Source organism: Poecile atricapillus, chromosome 1 (assembly GCF_030490865.1).
Source record: "Poecile atricapillus isolate bPoeAtr1 chromosome 1, bPoeAtr1.hap1, whole genome shotgun sequence".
NCBI lineage: Eukaryota > Metazoa > Chordata > Aves > Passeriformes > Paridae > Poecile > Poecile atricapillus.
The window spans coordinates 80278936-80305981 of NC_081249.1; positions in this window are offsets into that span (position 1 = coordinate 80278936).

The following is a 27046-nucleotide window of genomic DNA, read 5'->3' on the forward strand; positions in this document are numbered from 1 at the left end:
CACCTCCAGGGACAGGGAGTCCACAGCTTCTCTGGGCAGCCTGTTCCAGGGACTCACCACCCTCACAGTAAACAATTTACTCCTAGGATCTACTTGAAATCTACCCTCCTTCAGCTTAAGGCCATTGTTATTTGTCCTATCCCTATATACCCTTGTGAAAATTCTCTGGCTCTCTTGTAAGCACTCTTTATTTTCTGAAAGTCTGCTAGAAGGTGTCCCCAGAGCCTTCTCTTCTCAAGGCTGAACAGCCACAGCTCTGTCAGCCTGTCTTCATAGGTTAGATCCTCCATACCTGTGAACAACTTAATGACACTCATGTGGACTCATTCTAACAGGTCAGCATCTCTCTTGTGCTGGGCCTGTTGTGATAGGACAAGGGATAGTGGTTTAAAACTATAAGAGGGTCCATTTGGATTAAAAATAAGGAAGATTTTTATGATGATGGTGGTCAAATACTGGCAGAACTTGTCTAGAGAGGTGGTAGATGCTCCATCCCTAGAAACACACAAGGTCAGATTGGTTTGGGCTCTGATAAACCTGATCGCGTCGAAAATGTGGGATGTTGGACTAGATTAGCTTTACACGTCTTTTTCAACCCAAATTATTCTATTGTTCTGTCCTTATTGTAAATATGCAGAATAACAATCTGCCTGCCTTTACACACTCGTGCAAAAAGGGATAAAAAGCATGCAAATGGTGAAAAGTAGAAACTGCTCATTGCTCTCACTTTGATTTTTTACAAATTGATGGGCTAATTATTTGAACATATTTCAGTCAAAATATATATATTTGAAAATAAAGTGATTTTCAAAATCCACATTTGAATAGTAACATAATAAAACACAAAATAGAGAAAGAAAAAATAAATTCATTTAACAACTGTATAGTTATTAAAAAGAAAGGATGAGTTGCATAACTCATAACTCAAGGTTTTCACGTGGTCTTTCACAGTATGATAGTAATAAATGGAGAAAACACAACTGTAACACAATTTAAGAACACAGAAATGTTGCAGTCCTCAACCACAGGATCACGTCCAGGGAAGCCAAAGGTTCTGGGGACCAGCATGGAACACCAACGAGACACACTCTTATTCATGAAACCATTTATTCGGCATGAGAAAAACTCAGATCCAGAACAGAGAGCCCCGAACAGAGGCCGAGCAGGGGTTTTTGAGGGCCAGAACTCTTGAGGGTTTCCACCCTTGAGGGTGGAGTTCAGGGTCAGGGACCACTAGAAATACAGTAAGGGAGAAACCCCCCAGGGACTCAAACCCAATCAGAACACCTGGACTGCCCTTCACAAGGGGTTTGGGGTGGGGTAACTTCATCCAGGGCTCACACTGCCCATCCCCCAATACAGGGGGTCAAATTCACACACATGGCTTACAGCCATGCCTCTCCTTTAACAATGCTTATCGGAAACTAAATCTTTGCCTCCCCGAGGCATCCCTCAACACAGAAATTTGCCTCTCAGGAAAAGCTTATATCACCTATGCTTCCCAAGTTTTTCATCCTTTTTGATACCCCAGATCTTCTTTTTATCAAGCCCTTCAGCACTTCTTTCCTGTCCAGCCAAACTTCCTGAAATTAGTAGTTAGGCAAAAGTCAGAGTTCCCAGACTGTGAACCCATGACATCTGATTGAAGTTGCGTGGACTTAGTATTTAAATTCATTAAATCAATTTGATATCTGAATGCCCAAACGCCAAAATGGTTAAATGAGTTCCTTGGTTGCATTTTGCTCTCTCAAAGCTGGTATTAGTAGGGTTCTCATAGCAGGACAAGTACAACATTAGATCTTACAGATACATCAGGTGGTCATAAAGCACTCATTGGGTCTTGGTCTCCTCAAGATTCCTTGGAGGACTTTTATGTTGTGAACATATGAAACCATAAAAATAACGGAAAAAGCCCTTCTCACATGTTTTGCTGCAACTACTAGCTCAATGCAACTATGCCTTCTCACCCAAATCCACAGTCTAGTACTCTAAACTTTGTGAGCATTATGAAACTAAGTGATTCAGAAGCTTTAAGCAAGCCTAAGAGAATTAAAATTCCAGTTTTCTGTGGAACAGAAACATCTTAGTTTTTCCAACTTATATAGTCAGGAATGTTATACTTGCATCCTTTCACTTTCCTGAATGTTAAACTTCACTCTGCTCATTATGAATTCATTGGAGTCATAGATGTATTCCATGGATATCTCCAGCTTTTCTTTTCCAGAAATGTAAATTCACTTGAAGATATAGATAAGTGCCAAAATTAAAGAAGACAGTAAAGGAAAATGAAATACCATATGTTGATATGTATTTCTTGATATTAACCACTGTTTGCTGCCATTAATTTGTTATTTTTCTTAGCAGCTTTAGCTCTTTGTGATGTGATCTACTGCAAACAAAGGATTTTTGTTTACTCCCTGTAAGTGGGGTTAATTCTTCTACGTGTCACAGTTCTCTTCAATAGTTTGTTAGAATTCAGGCCAAAATAATATGATGAGAAAGGCATTCTAATGTACAGCTGAAGAATAAGTCATGCTACCTTATTATGTTACCTTAGCAATATTTCTTCCTTTTCTTTTTTTTGTTAGCTATTAATTTTTTAACATACCATCTGAAGTAAAGGGTTTTGAGTCTCTCAAAAACAAAGATAATTTCATATAATCACATCTAACATTTTAAAACCTATAATGCATTACAATTTGTTGAAAATTCCAAAGCTAAAGCACACTTTTTTCCATAGAAAGCTTAATGTGCTGGTGTTTTTATGAGTCATATGGTGTGATTTTCCTGCTGATTCTAAGGAGAAGAAAATATCTTTGAATTGTGAAGCTCATGGAAATCCCCCACATACAGATACATGTTTTAGAATTCTTCACAATTTCAAGATTATTTGGTCACTGTGATACCATTCTGAGAGTCAGTGTGCACGGCAAAAAAACATAATAGAAACAGCTCCAAGGCCTACAGGGCTTTCTTGATTTTTTCTCTTTCCGAATAAGGAATAATACATGAGTGAAACTGAATAAAGTCAAAGCAATTTGTGAAATTCAAAATAATGTTCTGTATGCATTGCATCTGTCCATATGTAGAGACTCCTTTTGTCTAGTTTTATGACTTGTGTAACAGTCAACAAATTATTTTTTTTCCTTAATACAACTTCCATAAAGCTAGGAAATACTAACCCATTTTATATAGAAATCAATAGAGAATAGGTACATTAAATGGCATGACAAGGCAACATAGGACACCACAGATGAACTAAACCTGGAGTATTTCCACCAGTGAGATCGCTGTCTTGCTCCTTTGTAACAATCTTGCTTCTTTTCCCATGCAGACTTTTATGCAGTTATCTATCACACATAAATGTGTAAATGTCTGGAAAGCCACACCTGTGATTCTGAGTTCAGGTTTTTAATGTTACCCACTCTTGGGTGGGAGTAGCCTGCTGCAGTCACCTTATCCATTTGCAGCATCTGACCTGGCTCATATTTTATACAAATTGCAAGTGATGAAGGAGGGCTACAGGAACATATGGTTAATTATTTTTGCCAGGCACCCTTTATCTTTTCTCATAGAGTCATTCTTCACCTACAGAGGGAACAGAAGGACTCTTATTACTGTGTTTTGTCATATGTGGCATTCATCAGTTCTGCATTTTATTTTCTACTCATTACATTTGTGGATTCTTAAAACTTCTGCAGAAATTCCACTTCCATTTATTTGAATTAAAGAACCTGTACTATTTCTTTCTTTTATGGCTGAAAGAAATTCAGAAGTGGTATCATCTTTATATATCCCCAGCACGACAGCATTGAATCTGCACCTTTGCAAGTAGATGTTATTCATTAGACCTATCTCGTGCATGGCACAGCCTCCCAAATGGCACAGACATGACTAAGACATGTAAGTAGGATTAGGAAAAAGCAGCCAGCAATTCCTCAAACTGGAATTTGAACTCCTTATAGCCTGGGATTAAAACTATTGCTGATTTCTTCCTTAATAATATTCCTTGTTTAACTTCTCTTACTTATTTGCTACTTTTTTCTTCACTGATAAAAATTATGTTCATTAGTTCTCCACACTGCTAAAGACCTATGATTCCATTAACTATATCATGCACCCATGGGAAAACAGCACAAATTTCCACCAAAATATTGGAATCTTGTATTCCTCCCAGACAACCTCATTAATATAGTGGATATTTCTCTTTGGAGAATCCGTGCCATCCTTTCTTCCCTGGCCCAACTATTTTTGAATTTTCACATTGGAATGCAGTCAACAAATGCAGACTACATTTACAATCTTACTTAAAGCACATATGCTGGTTGGAAAATTTTCATTATTATAATTTATTACAGAAATTGATTATGGAAAAAAAAACAACACAACCTTTAAATTACTTTCTATCAGCTTGTCAGTTTTGAATATTTTGAAATATTTTGTGTTGTCTTCAAAAAGAAAATGAAACTCAAGTTTCCCATCAACCTATTGCCTTTTTAAAATATTATATTTGGATATCTGTTCTTTCAGAGGAGGCTAAGGAGAATACAACCATTCAAGATTCTAGGATATATATAGTCAGGCAGCCATAAAGCTCTAACTTTTTGGGGGCAGTATTACAAAAACATAATTTTTCACTGAATTTAACAGAAAAAGAAACCAAGTGAAATCAGCTAATTAAAACAGCTGAATTTGTCTTCATCTTCTATTTGGAAATGCCAAAATATGTAATTTCAACTTTTTCTAAACCTCCATCTATTCTGGATCAATTAATCTAGAATTCTTAAAAGAAATTAATTAAAGGGGAAGAAAAAAAGGTCAAATCATATTATTTCATTAAAAATCTTGAATCATTAATAAATTATTCAGGATGAATTTTTCTCCTTTTTACCACTGTTACGCCTCAATCACCTACACATATTTCCTTTGCAACCCTCAGTATAAAGGTACCATCAACAGTGTTTCAGTTCTTACATTGATTGAGGCAGGAGTCCTCTGTGATTGATAGTTCAATCATTTGAAAATGGGGAAAATGATAGCTTTGGAGTTCATCTTAACTCAGGTAATTTTGACTTTTATATTAATAAAAAATAGAGAGCTACTCCAGCTAAGTTCTGTTCTCTCTACCTCATTCACCATGAAAGTTTGAGATCAGGTGTACTGATAATAACTTTGTTGAAGTTACCTCTTGAGTCCAGATGTTGCCAAGTTCTTCTAGTCTTTCCTGAATACTGGCAAACCTTGGAAGTGTTTGGCAGGGATGTGAAACAACTTTGAAATTGCAGAATGATTGCAAAGTAGTGATGGAGGAGGTATCTGTGCATCGTAATACAGATGCCATATGACACTTTTCAGAGTTCTATGGTACCTATTGAACTGCTTCTCTCTTTTTTGTGATGTCAGAAAAATTTTTTTTTTTTGCAATTTCTCGTCTTAAATGTTTTACACAAACTCAAATTTAAGTGTCTTCTTAGATGGATTGCTGTTCTTTAATTGAAATATTACATCTTCCTACGAGATTATTCCAAAGTGATGTAATCTACCTCAAAAAATCATTTCTGCTGCAGCTGTTGAACACTTCTGAGCACTTCTTTAAGTCTTTATAGGCAAATTTAATGGGCAAGACCTTTTGTCAGAGAGTATCACAAAAGCAAAAAGCCAAAAAATTTGCCACTCATATAGGGTAAAAATGATGAGACTACAGTTATTTCTCAACCTTAGGAAAAGATCTGTTTATTTGGGAATTATTCAGTGAATTGGCTTAAGTGTGATACTTTCTAATAGGATTGTTCAGACTTCTCATTTCACTCACAGCTTCCAGAACTAGTAATCCTACTGCCAATTACTCATCTGCTCTTAGTTTCTGGTGGATGCCAGGCATGACCCTTGACCAGCCTCCACCTAACTTCAGTCTCTTCATTCACAGACTTCTCTGAATTTTGTGTCACCTGATCCAACCAGTAAAATGTTTTATTTGTTGCAGAAATTTTCTTGAGCTCTGATGAACAAATGCTGGAAGGTTTCTTACTCTCATCTGTGCAGACTCGGCACAGATGGCTTTTTAAGCTTACCTGGGCCTAATGCTTTAATAATAAAATATGAATTAAAACTTCAGTGATTGTAAGTGAAAATCATATTTTTGACAGAAAAGATGCAACTGCTCTACAGACTGCCAGTCCCAAGCTTCTGTGAACTATAATTTTGCAAACAAAAAGTATATTCATTTGATTCAGCATAGGCAAAATTATTATAAATGTGATGTTGAATATCTGTTGTGACTTATCTAATAGAAAAGCATAGCTTCTCTCAGGGACGCATTGTGGAATGTTTCCATCCAAAGATTTGACTTTGGATGTCAAAAGTAGCAGTTGGTTATCTTAGAATGGCATCCTCAGCAAGGACTGGTGCTAGGAGGTTCTGTACACTAAATTTGATGCCTTCCTTTCACTATAAAATGCATAAGGAATTTCTCTCTTATTTTCCTTAGAGGGTTTTGTAATGAAATTTAAATTAACATTGAAAATTATTATTACTATAGCTTGCCAGAAAGAAGTATGATCATCAGCAACTACAGTGAAATAAAGGACTCTGTACAGTTATCAGTATTTAACTACCATTATGCTTGGCAATATATTACACAGAAAAACTGTTCTTCAGTCTGAGTGTAAAGACAATTCTTTTAACATAGATAACTTTTTTTTTGTTTGATAAGGTTCTAAATTGTAATTTGAATACATTAGACAAAATGTAGACACTGTCTACTGATTTGGTTGGGTTAGGATTTTAGGATTAAAAATAAAATGCTTGGTGGACAAGACAGGTTTTCTGAGGACTTTTGACTCTGGAAATAGAACCAACTAATAGGGAAAACAACTCAATGATCCCAATAGTTGTACTTTAATGATGTACTTGAGTATTCCACGATACGTATTTTACTGCACTTTGCTAAAACACCCAAGCAGGAGACACAGAACTGCAAAATTAGACACAGAGTGGGATAAACTCCATCTATGTTGCTGAATAGCATATACCTGTAAATACGTTTGTGAGGGCATTAAAGTAAGACCTCTGGGCTCAAGGGTGGAGGCAAGTGAGAAGCTGTATGAGGCTTAGCTGGAGCCAGGGCAAACCCACTAGAAAAATGTAAAACTTTTATGGAATAGCTATCTATGCACACATTGGTAGATGCATCTTTGATGTCTGCCTCCCATGACTCCTTTTGATACAAAATTGCAGGGAGGATTTAGAAATTAACTTTCAATATTCTTGTCTCAACAATTAATACTTTGGGCGTATTGTGTTTTTAAAATGTTAAGAAACAGAAATAAATACAAATTCTAAAGTGACAAATTCTACCTGCCTTTCTGCACAGCTGCCCCGTGTTTTTGTGTGCACCACACAACCTGTCATTTGAACAGTGTGCTGCGAGTTTAATCATAGCAGAAGATGTATTTTGTTCTTACCCTTGCCACATGTACAATCTCTATATTCCAACAGGTCACAAAACAAAATTGCTTTTTTCCATCTGTGGATTATTCAGCCTTTCACACATCTCCCATTTCTTGTCCTTTTTCCTCCTCCATTCTTATCATGTACCTATGAATAGCACATCCTGAAAGAGGAGAAAGGAAAATAAATAAGAACGGAATAAACTGGGTTTAGTAGAAAAGCTAATTTTATTAAGATATCTATGAATTGCAATATTTTGAAAAGCTTGAGTTAAAAAAAAAAGTGTTTTATTTTTAGTATAAACCTTCAGATTTTGAAAGGACTATCACCCCATTCCTGTGATAAAACTGTCTTGTATCCTTTAAAACACATGTAATGTTTGTGTGTACAAATGGCCCATTTTTCTTGCTTATCCATTCATTTTAGCTCTTCTAATCATCCCTTAAGTCTCCTGCCTGCTTGTGGGTTGTGCCCTGCTTTCCTCTCCCTTAGGGTGATATATAGTTCTAGCAAGACAAAGGTCAAATTGTGATCAGGAGAGGGATAATAACTTCACATATCAATGTACATTTCTTCTCTCTTGACAAATGATCACCATTCCTCCTGAAAATTCCCTGCACCACATGGTCTCCTTTGACCTTTTGGTCAATAAATAATGCATTCTCTCTAAAGTAATTGAACTACCTTATTTGGCTACAAAATCCCATGTAGCAGAAATTCTGACTTTTTTTCTCACTACCCAATAATTTGATCTAAACTGAAGTAAAATACCCAACATTTCATTGACCAAATACACTTTTTTTTTCTTTTTAGAGATAACTGGAGAAGTGTTTAGCACTGAAAAGGTTTTGAATCTAAATATTTTTGAGAGTGGAGAGCTAGGGGGAATGGAGGTGTCTGTTTTATTACTGCAAAATGACCTGGGAGCTGTACATTCATAATTTATTGTGTTAATCAATATCAATTTGTAATCTGCTCACCTGGCACACACCTCCCCACTCCCCCCCCCCCCCCCCCAAAAAAAAGGAGCTCTCCATTAGACCTGATCTAAAAGTTCACAACACTGACAAAACCTATTCAAATGCAACATTCCATGTATGATAGAACATTCCATGGGGTTTAGGACCCAGTTCTAGGTATGAGGAAAGACTACAGGAGATGTGGAGGTTGTAGAACAATTAAGCTTTGAAAGAACAAAATATTCCACACTTTAAATTCAAATGTGAGATGAATCAGGGAGCTAAGTGACCCTCTAGGATTTCTGCCTGCTCTCAAAGAATTTGTTCCACCAAATAAATGACCTTTTCCACAGATTTGATGAACAGGATCAAGACCACAATAAATAAACTGTAAAGGCTGAGCTGTTGTGTACTAGTACTTTGAGTTATTTTAGTATTTTGTTCCTGAGACATGGAACCTAAATTTTAAATCCCAGACTTTCTCCTGGATGTATTTCAGTGTTTTAAAAAGAGATCCTTGATCAAACATATACTAGTTGTTTTGTACCTTACTTGCAGGTTAATAATGTGTTTTTCTGGAATTAATATATTTCCTACAGCATGGTTCTGAGTACTTTGGGAACACATAAATCATACTGAAACAGATTGGGATACAATCAAACAGTACTGTTTTATGATAGACTGTTGGGTTATAACCTGGCATTCCCTCGTGAAAAAATACCATTTTTCTTTTCTTTCTAGGCTTTTTATTCTTTTTTTTTCTTTTTTTTCTTTTTTTTTTTTTTTTTTCATGAGAAAACCTGTACCTGAAAGTGCTAAAGCTTAAAGCTACAAGGAAATTGCTCTGAAACTGAAAACCTTCAGGAAATTGAATGGACATACTATACACAACATCCAAGATATTATGTCTTGGTTCTGTTTCTTGGGATTTAGTGCTGGAAATTTTTATTATGCTCAGCCACAGATACATTTCTCTGAACTGAATTTTGACCAGCCTTGAAGACAATAAACCCATTAGACATATCAGGAGGAGCTCCCATGCTAGGCAAGAGGTCAGTTGCTCTCCCCAGAATGCCTATTGTTGAAAAACATCTTCTACAGAAAATCATTACAAAGGTCTTCTCTGTGATGCCTGTGGAGGAAACATCTATAAATATCTCAGTGATATACTGTTAAGAAGTAGTACTGGAAGAGAGATATATTTCAGGGCAAAATCTTTCATCCAACAAAGCTCCCAGTGCCCTGATCAATAATAATGATGGAAATAAGGTTTTAAAAAACACTTCAAAATATATATTTTAGATTCTGAGACTAGCCACTGTTGTAGTGAAAGTTTTCTTTACTGCACAATCCTTCAGTTGATCCCCTGCCAAACTTCTGCAGAGATACAAAGACTCAAAACAAGCCTTTAGTTCAAGTATTCATCTTTTTTCTTACTGTGGATCAGTTGAATATTTCTGAAAAAAACTTAGAGGTCAGACATGGTCAGGTCCTCATGGCAGTCTAGCTTTTAGTAGTTTCTGGGTCATAATCCTTTCCAGATGGAATGCATTTCACCACTTCTATACAGTTGGTCATAAAAACTTTGGCTTCATACCACATGCTTCTGCTTTTGCAATCTGCTTGCCCTTGTTACTGTACATGCGTGTGCAAAGTTTCTCTTACAACAATCACCAGATCTTCCTTCTCTGAATGTTGTAGAAAGGTTTACATACAGTGATCGCCTTATTTAGTCATTATGAAAATCACTTGTTATCCATATCTGAAACAAATGTGAAAAGTTCACAGATATTCTGCGCTAGTTCTCAGTAATGCCCTTCTGAGAAGACAGAAGAACTCCCCGGGAGTAACTTGTACACATTACCCATGCCTTTCGGATGTGACTCCTCATAAAAAAGGAGCTTCATCTTCTTTGTAGCCACCTTTTAAATACTGGAATATGGTGACAAGGCCTTCCCTCAGCCTTCTTTTCTCAAGAGGGATCACATTCTGTTCTCTTAGCTTTTTCTCATACAGCAGGCTTCCCAGTCTCTATTTCCAGTCTCAGTCCTACAGCCAATTAAGTTTTTGATAGTTTCGGAGATATTCTTCTTCAATATATGCAGAGATAAGTGGTTTTTCAGTGTGGCAAGAGCAATTGTAAGGGCAAAGTTAAACCTTTTAAGCTTTATTAAGTATCCAGAAAATCAGGGCCATCATGGCCCTTCTCTGGACCTTCTCCAGCCTGTCTACATCACTCTTCTATAGCAGGGAGCAAAACTAAACACAGTATTTCAGGTGTAGCCTGCCAAGAGCCAAGTAGAGCATGATAATTTCTTCAAAATTTAAAGCTGAGATTTCATTGTTTCAGGATGAAAATAAAATTTTACAAAACACTTCAAAACATGTATTCCAAATTTTGAAAGTAGTCCTTCATGTAGTGGTTTTCCTCCAGTAATGGTTCATAGCACTTTCACATTTACTAAGTCCTTTTCCTAATTGTAAATATAGAAAAAAATAAAGCTATGCAAAGAGAAGGAAGAAACTTCTGAAAACATATAGGTTAACACAGGAAATTTAATTTACCTTCACAGATGCGCAGGGAAAAAGACATGGGATCCTGGTCTCATGCCTTTGTCACGCATTTTCCCACAATAATGAGGGCATCAATAAAAGAAGAATCGTATCATGAATCCAATTCCCTGTCTTTAATAAAATGTGTTTTTTCAAGTTGTAAAGACATCTAAGCAGGGCCCTGGGGTTTCAGGCTCATGCATCTTCCATTTTTTTTCTTTTTTAAAATGAGGCAAACCTTTTCTCAAAAGTTATTTGCACTCAAGAATGATGACAAAACAGATGATTCTGTTTGTTTAAATGTTTTCAGTCTGACAAGAACAAAGCCTGTTTGAAAAATGCAAGTCCTTTTTTCCCTCACCACATGAACAATTTGAGAAAAAGAATCTGGCACTGGAAAGAATGTGCCAAGATCCACTCACAGAAGCTATTATTTATATAGTACAATATGCTCATATCATCAAGACCTTGCTCTCTGAAATATATACCTCAGCTTGAAAACTGTCAGTATCTACAAGAAATGAGATGTTAAAAAGAAAAAAAGTGATACCTACTGTTCAAGCATGGCTGCTTCATTAATATATCTTCACTGAGGAGAATTACTAATTTATACATAGGAAATGCTAACATCTTCCAGTCATACTTTTATTGTCATCAAGCTATAGGAGAAGTATAGTTTTGTTCACATGTGCTCTGAATCCAATTCAAAGTAAATGACAGTGTCCACTGATGTCTTCAAGCAACAGGCAATTGTCACTATTCACTTTATACTATTAGGACAGGAAGCTGCCATTTAATAATAAAGACATTAAATCTAAAGCATTTTCTTGATATGATTGTTCTTATTTTTATCATTGTCTTTTCTATAATTCATTAGATTGTGTTCTAAAGGCCTAACAATACAGCACGAAACATAGCACAAAATGAAAATTTAAAGTAATTAAAGTTAATTTTCAATCTTAAGATACAGTAGCTTCCTAGAATTGCTTTTCTCAAAGGAGAAAAAGAAAATATTTAGAAAAAAGCCCCAGCTAATCAGTGAGAAAATAAACCTCTACTGACACATGCACCTATACCTTTATCCATCCAAACATTTTTTTGTAATTAAAGTGGGCCTTTTTTGAAGTCTTTTTAAGTAGATGGAGCTCCACTGGCAAATACAGTCATCTGTCAATGTCAGCAGCTGTTCTGGTGCCATCTTCTGTTAGGTATATAGACTTATACATGCATATACTTATTTATTTATTAATAAATACCTTAGAAATGGATATAATAAACTGCAATTATGGTAGAAAATCATTCCTTAGAAGGATTCCTTGAATTACCTTGGAAAAGGCTGCAGATTGCAGGAATGGAGAGGGAGAGGAGCACATCACAAGATGGATAAAAGGGTAAGTCAGTAGCCAGAGCCTCAGCTGTGGCAAATTACTATGGGTTCGTTGATTTCTGTAACCCTCCAGCCTTTCAACAGCAATATCTTTTATCTCAATAATCAAGCAAGGCACGACAGGAGTACAACTCTGTGAGAATGGAGTCTGAGAAAGCAAGAAAAGGAGTGAAGTACAACTTTTAAATTCCATAACCCTTTTCCCTGAGCTTCAGGACTATAGCTAGCACTAAGGCAGCTTCATGACAGGATGGAAATGTCACATTCAATTTTTATTCGGAATCTAAACTCAGATAGTAGTAGAAAGGGGTTTTTTTAATGAGTTGTGTTCAGTGGTATTGTCTTCTTTGAGAATCACAGAGCTTGACACCTCTCCAGCACAAACCTACATCTGTATTTTTGAACTAAAAGAGTAGCCTTTTTTTCCTCCCTCTACATGCATTTCATGAGCATTTTATTCTTTGAAAGTAGAAGTATTTAAAGAATTTCACCCTTCCACAAATTGGAATGGAATACTTTGTAAATAATGATCAGGTTAAAAGAATGTTGCAACAGACAGCTTAAAGTAGTTTTTTGGATTTCACTATAAGTAAGAAAAAGTATTCCATTTAACACCCTTCACACTTTACAGTGTAAATGAAGAAGAGTTAAATATTCTCTGAAGATGCAGTCCAAAAATACTCCAAGGGAAGAGAAAGCCAACGGATTGAACAGACCAAGAAAAGCATCAGCTACACAGTGGAATTCTGTGATGTTTATGTTTCCAGAGGGTTCAAAGCAACAGAACCAGCTCAGCTGGATAGGATTCAGCCTTGTTCTGTCCTACCTGCATAATAAGGAGACCTCTGGCCTTCACATATTTTTGTTTGGAAACACAGATGGGTTCTTCAAGGTAAAAAATATCCTTGATATCCTAGTAGCCACCAAAGCTTTCTCTTCCTTTTGCTTCTGCTTTTCTTTCATCAAATGATCCTACCACATCTTGACCACTCCCTCACCTTGGAATCTATAGTATTTGTTATTTCAAGGTCATTATTTGAATACAATTAAGGTTTTATCACTATAATATGGTAAGACGAAACCAAACTGGTAAGAGAACAAGAGCTTTTTAACATCCAACAAAGAAAAAAGAAAGAAAACATTTGAACTTTTACTAGTATTGCTCTTTGCTGTAGGCTATGGCACTGTTTTCTGTAATTTTTTTTTTAAGGAGAAGGCTATCAACCTGCTTGCTGCAGTGACTGGACCAGACCTGGTCAGTGAGGGAAGGATTTGGGCTATAATTAGCTGCTCTTCAAATGAAGCTGTTCACTGAGCAGCAGGTGTAAGCAAATGGGAGATAGAAGTATGGGAAGAGGGTCCAGAGAGAGAAAAATGGAGGAAGGAGGTAGTCTGGGAGCTCAGACTGAGACGCCCTAGTCTATTGCTCCTTCATACTTTTTTAAATAAATGCATAAGTGTCTATATATATTGAAATAAGATTGAAAATAAGTGATAACAAGTGCAATGAAAACTTTGTTGAATATTTATGTACTGTGCATATGAAAATGCTGGCCATATCTACATCATTCTTTTAGAATGAGATAATTAGTTATAAAAATCCTACATTTTAACAGTGTAGTGATAGTGGATGTGAAGTCATGTAGTCATCTAATACTTGTGTAACAGCATCCAGTTGATGGCAGATCATTCTTCAGAGCACTCAACTGGGTGAAGGTGCATTTCCACCTTCAACAGTATCTGAAACAGGCAAATAATCCTTTTCTGCCCTGCTAAGGCAATGCTTTGTGACCTCTGGCATCATAGCAAAGACACTGAGTCACCCATATCGTGTAATTCTTGCCATACTCCATGGTACCTCTTAGGTGTGTAAGAACTAGCAATCTCCCAGAAAAAAATCTTGACATAGCTTAGGGAGATAGTCCTGCCAAAGGACACAGACTTTTCACAGTCATCAGTGAAGAGGATCAAAAGTGAAGATTAAATAAACATCTGGGGTTTTTTGTAACTGTATAGACATAAAAACATCTTGTTTGTATGTTTTTTGCTTTCTCTGTTAGCTTCTGACTTCAGTAGTAGATAGTGAGACCCAGCAGAGGGATCCGCAGAATGAAGGTGGTGGTGCTGAGGACCTGATGTAAACACTGCTTGTTTGGGTTGTTGCTTTTCCCTTGAACTGAGCACCTTTTGGAGATGAGAATGCAATAGGTGTGCTTCTGGAGCACATCTTGTTAACTCTGACCCAAAACATGCCTTGGGACTTTGCTGTGTCATGAGGCAAAGCTCACTAAATGATGGCTACTAAGAGATTAAATCCAGAAGTATGTGTCAAATTAGAATCAGCTGAAGCAAACACAACCACGGCCTGCACAACTACTGTACAAGAGCAGCAGATCACAGGCACAGTCTGAACTTTTCCTGGTTACCTGACTTAGCTTTCTAATTCAGATAAGTGAAGTCAAAATGATCAGGAGCAGTTCTAAACCATTCCTAAACTTGACTGCAAATCTACAACTCCTCTATTACAGGGAAGAAACAACTATGGCCAAGTCAGTAAATAGGGTAGGTGGTGTGAATTTGGGCTCATCTTTGTGCAGCAGAGCACAGCTCTAGAAAATTCGTATTCTTCACTTGTTCAGGTAGCTTTAGAATATGCTGGGGGGAAATGGCAGTAAGAGTATCCCCGAGAAGGGATTTTTCTTCTAATAAAATATTTTGCTGATAGTAGATGTAAAGTCAGTGAGCCTCTAGTTGAAAGAAAGCTCCTCCTCCCCCTTGGACTTTCTCCAGCTCACAAATCTCCATCTGCTAATTGGCCTTAATCCATAGAAAAGAAAGCCTTCATAGAACATGGAAAATACTGAAATGATGCATTGATCCATGTTCATGTTTTAAGCCAAAAAATGTATTTTTTTAACCTGGAAAACTAGGTAATTGAACAAGTAGCTTTAAAACTAAAACCAGAAGTTCGTGGGAGGAATTTAAAAAAAAAAAAAGGGTCAGGGAATCAAGTTAAGAAACAGGACTATTAAGTAATAAAATTTTTTTTTGCTCAGCAAATGTACACATTGTAAAATAATCTAAATCAGCCCTCCCTCAACAATAGGAGCTGGTAAAAGAATGACACACTTAATATGTTTTCCATGCCTTCTCATTCTGCAATTAATGCCCTTTTTTTGCTATGTTAAAGCGGGTCCTTCTGCATGAACACAGGTTGTTCTTTGAACCAAATCCCTCAGGTTTTCAGTTATAAAAAAATCCTGATAAGAATAAAATATAAGAAAGCCCTTTAGGGATTTTTAAGCCAGAATGAAAATTGTAGCTTGCCCTGCCTCAGAATTTTCCACTCATTTTCTTTTCATATAAAGCCTGAGCTTCATCAATAAAACTAAATGATAATAACAGATTATCAAGACACTTCTCCATGAAACCTCTCCCATTAACACACTAAACTCCACTCCCACAGAATTAAAAGATTAAAAATAAACTAATTACCCTTACTTTAGCATCCTAAGTAACTGGTTCCAGCCACCTGGCTCACAGCTGCTATGGAAACTATTCAATTAATCAAAATAAGGTTGCTTTTTTTCTGATTATTTAAAGAAAAAGAGAAGGGAATGAAAACCCCCACTCAGTAAGAAAAACCTCACCCTTCTGAAATATTTCAGACAGATTTTAATCAGTCAAAAACATTAACATATGAGTACTATTGCAGAGAAGTTTGCATTTATAATAAGATGGTGAGAAACTTTTACTCTCTTCTCTGGCCTCCTAACACCATGATATGAACATCTGGTACAAGAGTTTATTCTTTGTTTAGTATTTGGTGAAAAGCAGAGTGAAGGAATGATAGCTTCAGCTGTCTCTTGCTCCATTTCCATTACATTGGTGAAGACAAATGTGTGCTGCATTCCTAATAAACATACCAACCTCTGTGTGAAAGGTTCTGCACAGACAAATTGTAAGTTTGTTGACACATAGTCACATTGTATGTGTGAGGAGGAGGAAATGTTATGTGTAGAAATATGTCTTGCTCTCAACCTGTGACTTGTAAACACACTTTGGGGAGACTAGGATTAAAATACTGATTTAATATGGTCCAGCATTTTCAAGAGCCATTAAGGAAATTCAGTATTAAACCTCTCACAAGGCCCTTGAAAAGTCAAATCTGTATTGCACTTAATTATACAAATATGACTTATAATACGAATGATCTGTCAAGCCTTACCCCTGGTTTCAATGAAGAGTAAAATTATAATGATGTATGGAAAAAACCCCTAAAACATGAAATAAACTAGAAATTGGGTAACTAGTGTAGTCCAAATTGAGACCTCAATAATTAATCAAGTGGAAATGTTTCTCACTTTGTCCTCCAGTCCTATGGATTAGGTGCAAGCATTTTTTTTTTAAATAATAATTTAGTATCTGATGAGAAAGACTCTTTAAAAGGTCATGTAGGAACCGGACAAGGTGGAATGGCTTCAAACTGAAAAAGAATAAGTTTTGAATAGATATTAAGAAAAAATTCTTCACTGTGAGGGTGGTAAGGCACTGACACAGGTTGCCCAGAGAAGTGGATGCCCCACCCCTGGAAGTGTTCAAGGTAGGGGTGGATGGAGCAATATGGAAGGTGGAAGGTGTCCTTGCTCATGGCAGGTGGTTGGAACTAGATATCTTTAAGGCCTCTTCCAAGCCAAGACTTTCCATGATTCGATGATTCCATGAACTAAGACTAAATATGATATCAGTACTTTTAACTGTGGCAAGTAGCAAAAAATATAGGAAAATTTTCTCTGTTAAGAAGATATCCCTACAGACACGCACTTGGTAAAGTAAGCTTGGTCAAATAAATTCATCTTTAATGCATCCAAGGGAAAAATGCATATTCAGTGTTACCGCTGAAGATGAATAGATCACACGGACACAGGTCGAGGTGTGGTGAAGAGAAGAGAGAAGTTTATTTTTCCCTCCAGGATTTATAGGTTTCTGACCACGGCCAGAGATTGGATGGTCAGGATAACACTTTCTCACAGCACTGGCCATGAGAGATGTCCATCACAAGACGTGTAACAGAAAGAATGTACACATATCTATGTTTACAGTTACTGTCCTGGGAAAGTCTTTAGAAAACTATGTTAGCAAGCTCAGAAGCTGAGTTTTCAGGGCGACATATTCAGGGCCAAAAAATGTAAGATATGCCTACAGAATTTTCAAAGAGACAGGTGAAGGCAGAAGTCTGACACAGATTAATGTCTCCAAAATTTAACTAGGTGAAAATGTAGTAGCTCTCTATCAAAATAAAAGAGAGAGATTTATCTTCAGGGTCCAGTTCACTTGCCTCTTTTAAAAACCTGTCCCTTAACAGAAAGAATCATCTTCTGAAAATGTCTGTTTTACACTCTTCACAATAGAGATGAATGTAAACTTTTCAAAATACCTGTCTTTTGTTGGGATATGAATACTATTAGTGCAGGTTCAGACCCATGAGAAAGACTTACCTTACACTGCTCTGTTTGTGTCCTTCCAGTTCTCTCAATTTTTGACATTTTCTGGACTTTGCCTTCTTTCTGCACATTCTTGTAAAAACAGATCCTGAAGGGCTTGGAGTATCACAGTGAGATAATAACTAAATACAGGTTCTCCTGTGAAACTATGGACAAAAAGACAGTGTGATTCATAGTTCCTAAGCAAAAAGTCAATGAATAGGAATGGTATATGGAATGATCTCTTTGCTCCTGTATAAATCACTGGTGGAAGCAGCATAGGTCTAATTTTTACCATTTTCAGAAGCAAGCTTTCAGAAGAAGAAAAATCAGAGATGATACAGAGAGTAGAAATATTCTGATCCAAAAACTAGAGGAAACATCTTCTAGCAAAAGATGCAGAGATCAATTTAACCTAGTAAAAAGATAGCTGAAAATTAGTGTAGCATGTTTCTGTGATGGAGATACCATATACTAAAAGGACCGTACAATAGTTTCATTTTTTCTTTAACTCTGCTGAATACAGATAAGCAGTGCAGCCCTGCCAGTGTAGAAATGCTGTAATGTACTAAATAGAATTAAAAATGTATGATTACATTGATCTTGAACAAAGTGGTCTTATGCGTGCCTTTTGCATTGGTGGGAGGTTCTGGGAAATAAGAGCAACATGCTTCTGGTTTGGAAAAAAATAGTATATGGGTTAATCTGACTGGATTCCTTTGTATATAATATAAATTGAAACACAGGTATCCAAATGGAGAAAAGCAAGTAGTCCATTTCACACTGATACATTCACTTCAGTTTCTGTGGACTGTTTGATCTAACCATGTAGCTGATAAATGTTAAGATGAGAAGTGTTCAGGAACACACAGAGAACAGTAGCAGATTTTCAAATATTTATGTTTTCGTCTTAGTTTTTTTGTATTTTTCAAACTATCAAATTGTATGAGTCTGTTTTAAAAAGAGATTTTCATGCCAGAAAAAATGTTTAAATCTTTCAAACTAGAAACTTAAATGCATTCTCCTTTTGGATTATTTTTGTAGTTTTCATAACTGGCATTCCACTGGGACTGGTATGCCTGCTGGCTGTAGGTGGGTAATGGTCCCACAAGGATATGCTTTGCTTTCTTCAAATAAATATAGGCATACATTAGCTGGAAAAGCATCCTGGGAGAAATTTGCTTCTCAGTTTGTCAACATTGCATGCAACCAGGCATTATTATTACTTATTTGTATTACAGTAGTGTGTAGGGAGACTGAGGCTCCTGTTATTGTAAGCAGTTGAAGATTATAAAGCAAAATAAAGACTCTCCAACAGGAAGCCTTTCATTAAACTTTTAAGCATAGGAAAAAAATTAACAGTTGAGGGAAGTGAAGTACCTTGCAGTAGGTCACACAACAGATCAGAATCAGAGCTACTGGGGAAGTCCAGGATTGATGACTCCCTTTGTATCAGGCTGCTGAACCGGTCCAAGGAAAGATGACTTTCTATCCCCACTGGGTATAAATATAGATAATCTGTCCAGAAATCAACCAAAACCCACTGAAGTCAAGACAGATTAATTTATTTACACCACTTATAATTTACCATAGGGTTTTTCATCAGAATTTATGAATTGAACTTAAGGAAACTGGAATTTAAAAAGAACAGAAAAATCATAATGTAATACTAGTATAATAACAATAAAAAAGAAAAATATTCTGAGAAAGCATGGATCAAATGGGAGATCTGATTTAAGATAAGCTGTGACTGATGGGATGAAGTCAAAGGCAGTCTCCAGAGGCTTTCTTTTTACATTTAGTAACCACTTGAGTCTTCGCTCATGCTCATCCCTTTTTAAAATACTTCAAAATCAACCCTGCCAGACACCACTCATCCCATCGGAACCTCAAACATTGAATTTTTGTTTTGTTTTTGTTTTTTGTTTTAGACAATGTTTGATGCCATCACATAACAAGTATCTATTTTTTTGTTGTTGTTCCATGATCTCCTTGCACTGAGATACCAGCTCTCCACTACATCATCAGCTTAGATTAATTTTACTAAACCTTACTATCACTATTCTCTGTGTTTTTCTAAGAATCAAAGCACAAACTAGGGCTGTAAGGCCTAGTAGGGCACAAAAAAGGGCTGTAAGACAACAACCTGAGAGCCTCCAGCTGGCACGTCTTTAGCAGGCAGTGCAGCTAACCTTCTTCATGTTGGTGAGAAGTTCTGTGGCAGCTTTTTATGCAGGAAACTCTTTCCTGCTCGGGTTTGGACCAGACAGAGTTCTGAAAGATAACTGGTTTTAGCTGAGTCATGTTTTGCCTTTCCTTACATATTTCCTGATTTGTAACCTTAAAAAAAACCCAAACCAAAACAAACCCCCAAAACCCAACCAACCAACCAACCAACCAACCAACCAACCAACCAACCAATCAATCAAACCCCCCACAAACCCCCAAAAAAGCCCTAGTAACAGAAATAGATTTTTTTCATTCTCACTAATCCAGCTAGACAAAATGCACCTATGTACTTGTAAAGGAAGGTCATGAAGAAGCTGTGATATTTCCCAACTCAAAATATACATAGCACATCACTTCTAGCTGCTGGTCCAAAAAAAGTAGGTCTACAAAACCTAGAGTTTGCAGCATGTGTTTGATGGAGAAATTGCTAGGGTATACGAACACCTATCTCCATGCTCATAGTGAACCAGTGCTTGTAGATCAATGAACCAAAACCTCCAGGAGTCCCCAGGCTATTTACTCTTGCATTTGTTGCAGCTTGAAGCTGTTGGTATTCTAGTATTTTCCCTCTGAGTTTTAACACTCTAACAGATTTCACAGTCCAGGCTAGCATGGCATGAGGTGATGCCCGCAAATTGACTAGACATTGCATCGTAATAGTATCTGTACAAGTAGGCACAGCACAATAAACAAAAGGAGAGGAAAATGTCAAGATAAAGCAACGCCTTGATTCCCAGGCTGCTTATCTCACATTCAGGGAGCTAAAAGGAAAATTCCCTGGAAATTCTGTTCACAATCTAACTTTTGGGAGGTAAAAAACTTATGGTCTCCTGCCAGCTCTGCCTAATTTGTAGTATCAGACCCTGAGAGAAGATGACAGCTGCAGACGGTGTGGAAGAAAAGCCACCTTGCAACATATTTTGTCAAGTTGCAGTCTCTGGCATTGGCCCAGAGCCGGTATTGCTGGAGACATGATGAAGTGTGAAAAGTCCTGGCAGGCATTTTAGACAAATAAAAGATGGGAGGCAAGGGAAAATCAGGACCAAAAGAGATTAATATTTGTGAGGTTTATAGCAGAAGAGGGAAAACAATAGGAAGTAAGAAAACCTCCATAGGGGATTTATTGCAACAGCAACAGATTAAAACCAGGATGGACCTGAAGAGGAAGCTTATTTTTTCCAGCTGGACATTCACCTGAGAGCAGAGATCAGGTTGTGAACAGCAGTCTGAGAAAACTAAATAGACAATAATGAGAGAATTTGCAGCCGGAAAATGTCAGAAAGGTCAATGAGACAGTGTGTGCGTGTTTAAGAGAGGGAACAATAGTGGAAGAGTGTAGGATTTTCTAAGCTGGGAATGCTAATGGCACCGTGAAGCTGTGCATTTATTGTGGGAGATAACTCTGCAGTCTTGCTCTTGAGTGTATGGGTTTGTGATGTCCTAGCTGCATGTGAAGGTGGGAATTACTCATCACTCCTTCAACTGAAAGACCTGAGAGGGGGAAGGAAACTTCAGAATGAGCTTTATCTGGAGGATCAGAGACAATCCTCTGATCAAAAGGGCATGCTAGGGGACAGAACAAAGGTGGAGTCACTGCCCAGCTCCACTGGTCAGACCTGCTGGGTGGTGGGGTCTGTTTGATCTGCTGGAGATCCCCTGTGTCTACATGGAAGTAGGACAAATAAACCACATCATCCAGGGAAAGGACAAAAACATCTGGAATAAATAAAAAAAAAAAAAAAAGGAACTAAATGTGAGGTGAAGCCTGAGAGAAGGGCCCATAGGTGGAATGCAATGTACAAAGTGCAAATTTCACAACAAAACCAAAAAAGTGTTCATGTTTCCTGGTATATGGTAAATTTCTGGTTTGCATTCCTATGAGAGTTCTGGCAGCTTTTGTCTATCCAGTTTATTTTATCAAAGGTTGAAGCTTTGGATAAATTTTGCTGCTTATGGGCCACCAGTAGTTATGAGAGGAAACGTATTGTTATTTTTGGCAGTAACTTGCCATGCCTAACAAAATCAATGACTTTTTTTTTCCATTATAATCTTCTCAGGAAAAGTATATCCATTTCCTAACTGCACAATGCATCACTGGTAGGCCACAGTGTAGCTATTTTTAGGTGATGAAACAGAAATAATCAATGGAACACAATACTGTCTAGTGAGGTACAGACACAGCGCAGCATGGGCAACCTAGAGAAACCAACTACACCCTGCTCCTATTATGAGAGACCAAGTATAGAGTCATGGCAACTGACAGGACATGGCTCTGACAAAAGAGAAGGGAGAACAGAGATAATTACATGGCAAAGTCAAAAAGAGTTGGGTAAGTAGTTGTTCCAGTTGAAGAGCTGGTGTCCTGAAATCAGCAGCACAAAAACCGATGAGGCACAGGCAGCCACTTAATGGGAGAAAAAGTACACAGTGGTAACCATCCATGGTGTTCACGTAGTTTTTCTAACTCTTCTTGTTGACTTCTAGCTTCATGAATCACCACCCTCTTTTTCCTCTTTAAAAACAATCCTCAATCTGATTCGCTTCTTCTCATGAGTCATCTCTATTTGTGCCTTTTATCCCGGCTACCTTTAAGTCCCTGAGTAGAGTACCATTTGAATTCACCAATTTTTCCCATGTAGGCATTTTATCTCAGCTTTGTCTATCTGCTAATGACAGAGAGGTGCTGTCTCCAACCAGGTTTGAAAAGTAGAGAAGACAGACTATTAAGATGGAAAATTAAATCCTAGTCCTCAGCTTGGAAATAGATATATTATTTTTCTTTTCTTTCTCCTCTGGCAGAATTTGCAGGGAGTCTGAAGTAATCAGCCTGGCTGGAAAAACTTGATTCCACCCAGAGAAATGGGGACTTCTCAGAAGCACTGTGTGGAAAGGTGTTCTGACCCTGGATGATCTCAGTGATACCTTCCTAAAAATACAGGAAAATTTTGCTTTTGGACTTTCCCTGAACTACACTACATCTGTAGCTTTTTGCTGTGGATTTAAGTAAATAATGGGATGCATTTTTATACAGAGATGGAAGATTTATCATGCCTTCAGCTATACTGAATTGATATAAAGTCTCTTTCATTACATTTTCCTGGTATTTTAATTGCAGTGTTCTGGAATTCATTTCAGTTTCAAGTGCCACTGGCATGAAAAAGCCCTTCATTTCTAGCATGTTGTTGAAGCACTGTAAAGATGATAACTCTTCACTTTTTCCAGGAAAGTTTGCTGATGGGCTTAATGTCTTAAGGATGAAAAGGTATAACCCTATTTTTCTTTAAGGCTTCAATGAAGAAATTAATGCTAAGTCAAGAGGGGTTTACAAAATCGATAAAGTGCATGAACGAAAGATTGAAGCAATTTCTTGTGATAACAATGTACACTTTTAGGTAGGAAAAGGCTTGAATATTCTATTTGTCCTTGCTGTTTATTCTCTAAGTTAACATAGTACTTTGAAGGTGTTATAAATAAATAAATAAATAAATAAATAAATAAATAAATAAACAAACAAACAAATAAATAATGATACATGGATCACACGTGTTTCCCTCAGACACCTTGACTTACAATGTGTATATATATATATATGCTTGAGGAAATAGCTTTTGTTACCATCCTCATGTTCTTGACTTGATTGTTCCATATCAAATAATTTAGAAAGAGAAGAAATTAATTTCCCCAGAGCAGTGAAGAAGAACAAGAGTAATGGGGCAGGAAAAGTAAACCAGTAAAAACAAGATGTAATCACAAAACCGTGTCAGGTTTGCTGTTATCCTATTTGATACACACCTGACACTTCATAACTCCTTTGCCATGCAGATATTTATGTCTACTGCTCATTTTCAGCAAAGGTTTGTCCCTCATGCCTGTGAAGACCCACCTGAAATCAGAGAGTACCTCAAGCCTGTAGCTCTACCTGCATGGATCTTCTAGCAGGATCCTGGATTTCTTGTGTTGTGATGAGTGATGCATTGATAACAGTAACAGTCATGCCTGTAAAAACTACTGAAAATCAAGAGTGCAGTGCAGCAGAAAGATGTGTAGTAACTAGAGGCCTCCCTAGGGACCTGAGATTTACTTAAACACACCTTACATTTATCCTATCTGTTTTTCCTCGGAAATCATTTTAATTTTTTTGTGTGTGTACCATTCCAACGTATATGAAAACACATTAATTTCCTTTATTAAGCATTCTGCAAACATAAAGTTATTGAAAGTGTGATCCTATTACTGTGATAAGGACCATATGTAAACCTCACTGTAAGTCTATACAGACTGTACTCTGTGTCTATCACTGAGTTCAGTTGCAGTCATAATCTTCAAAAGAAAAGGAAATCTTTGTCTCTTCTGCTGTTTCAGCCTTGTTTATATATTATGCATATCCACACTTTTACAAGTCCCTTTACAGCCTAGATTTACACTTCTATGGCTTTCTCTTAGGGAGTTACCTGCAGCACAGAAAGAATTTGTCCTTACCAATGACACAGAAAAGATGGAAAGTTAGATGGAAAATAGGACTTAAGGACTTGGAGTCAGTCTTGATGAGTGGAGATGGATCAAACAGTAGGATCTCAAGAAACAACTCAGAGAAGAATTTCCACAAGACAGGAAACACAGAGAGTAACAAGTTCTTGGCATTTTGAATACTTCTCTAAGCTATGAAGGGCTTAGGCAAAAGGATAGAGCAAATTCATGCCTATGAGCCCTCCTCCATCAAAACTGTCATTTTCACAGGGCAGCTTCTCAGATAACCTGCACTGCCTCCTTTTGCATTTGGACATGTCTACTATTACACCAGCCTGTTTACTGACATGGTGCTGACATAGGAATTTGAGCACAGAGAATATCTCATGTATCATAGGACGGGACTCAGTGTTTTTTTATTAAAGACATTTGGTTTTTAGTTGTTCTCCAGGTTGCCCTTTGTGATACTACGCATCAGTGGTATGATAAGTACATTGATCAGCTACTCACATTATTGTAATATTACCTTATTGTTATTATTGCCTTAATTTTTTTTCCCATCACAATTTCCCTTGTTCAACAAATGTATCCAATGCATCCATATATGTAAGGGAAAATGAGAATGTTATTTATTTTCAGATTCTTTGGACAAGTGCATAGACACACCAAAAATGGGGTAGACTGTCACTTTGCATTTTGTTTCTTTGATTTAATGTCTTTTCAAGACTAAATATCATTGAACTAAAAATAAGTACTATAGGCACCTGAACACCTAATTGAGAATGAGAGATGGCATTATAGAATGGACATTTTCTTTCCTGTCCTTTTGTTCCTTTTTCACAGACTCTCCTGTTAATACTAACTTAAGTAGCTCACAAGGGTGTTGTGCAGATTAATTAAGTGCTAAGTACTATTAAGCAGACTGCAAACCTAATAAAGTTTTAGTTGAACTTTTGAACCTATGCTGTTCATGTAGGTGCTAAATTAGCTAAACGAGCTTACATAATATTGCAGTATCCAGATTAAACAACCACGGTGAATTTAGGTATGTAAATGTAATTACTTGGCTTGGAATTTGGCCAAAACACCATAGACAGAGTATTAACCATGCTCCTATAAAAGCAGCTGCAGTTTTTTAACTACTAGAATAGTATATATCTTACTTCAGATGAATTTTTAAATCACAGATGATTGGACTAGAAATGACTGAAAGAATATTTTTCAGATTTTCACAAATCAATCTCAAAAAAACCCAAAAATATTCTGATTAGAAGCTATATGTTTGTTTTTTGATTTTTGTGGTTTTTTTATGATAATAAAAATGGGGACGAAAAGTAAGGTTTTAGTTGAGATGCTTTTAATCCTGAAACAAAAATCATGTCATGCTGTATTTTTAATTGAAGGGGGAAAAAAAGTAAAGGGCAGTTTCACAACAGAAGTATTTTAAATGTCATTGAATAGACGTTCCAGAGGGTGATTCAGTTTCATCCATGGGTGGTGCCTTTGTTCTTTAACTACAAAAGATGGTAGAGGTTCTTTCATCTCATTCATATTGGCTATCCAAGTTATCTAAGTCTTGATGGGAATAATAAATTCCTTCTGTGCTCAAGAGAGGGAGATGTAACCAGGAATGACTCAGTTTATCTGTTTTAGATACTAGTCCAGAATGGCATGAATCTCCTAGAGATGTCTGCCTCCACATATTACAGAGATCATGATTAAGTGTCAAGCTTTCAGACAACTAAAGGCAGGCAAAGTGAGCTTCTCCTTAAAATGACTATACTGCTAATTTATGCATCTCACTTGGATGTGCTCAGCTAGGTTAAATGTATCTGCTCTTTTGTGCAGATGCCAGGGAAAGGTGCTAGCACCAGTTAAACACATTCCAGTACTTCAAGGAGCATGAACTTCAGGAATGTAAAACATGACAGTTACTGGGACATAAGCACACCTTGGACAGAAGTATTTTTGCAATGGAAGAACTAAGTCAAAGTCTACTGTTGAACTTGGTAGATTTCAAGGGTAACTCCCAGATTCGTAGATCTTTTAAATTATTATTATTTTTTTAGTTTTTATATTTTTAATTTAATCCCTGTGTGCTGAAATGTTATCATTTTACTCAGAGGTTTAATGTTTATGTCTACCTATACATGATCTTCTAGCAGCATGTACAATGCTAGGTTTCACATCTCATTTCATTGACTTTTATAATTTGAACTCTGTCAATGGCATTTTCAAGACACCTGAAGGTTGTGATCTTCTAGGTGCAGAAGCCATGACCCTACAAGTCTGTAATTTATGAGATCATCTATAACATGATGCTATTAAGAAACAGAGCCTTTTATTAAGGTTTTTAAATCTTAAAAGGCTGCTGAAGACTTTGCATGTGGTTATTGTAAAACCCAATAAAAACTTTCTTTCTCCTATGTGAGAACACAAATCTTTGCTAGGAAGTGCATACAAGCATTTATTTAGCATTTATTATCAGCTGCTTTGAATATGGAATACTTTCAAGTATG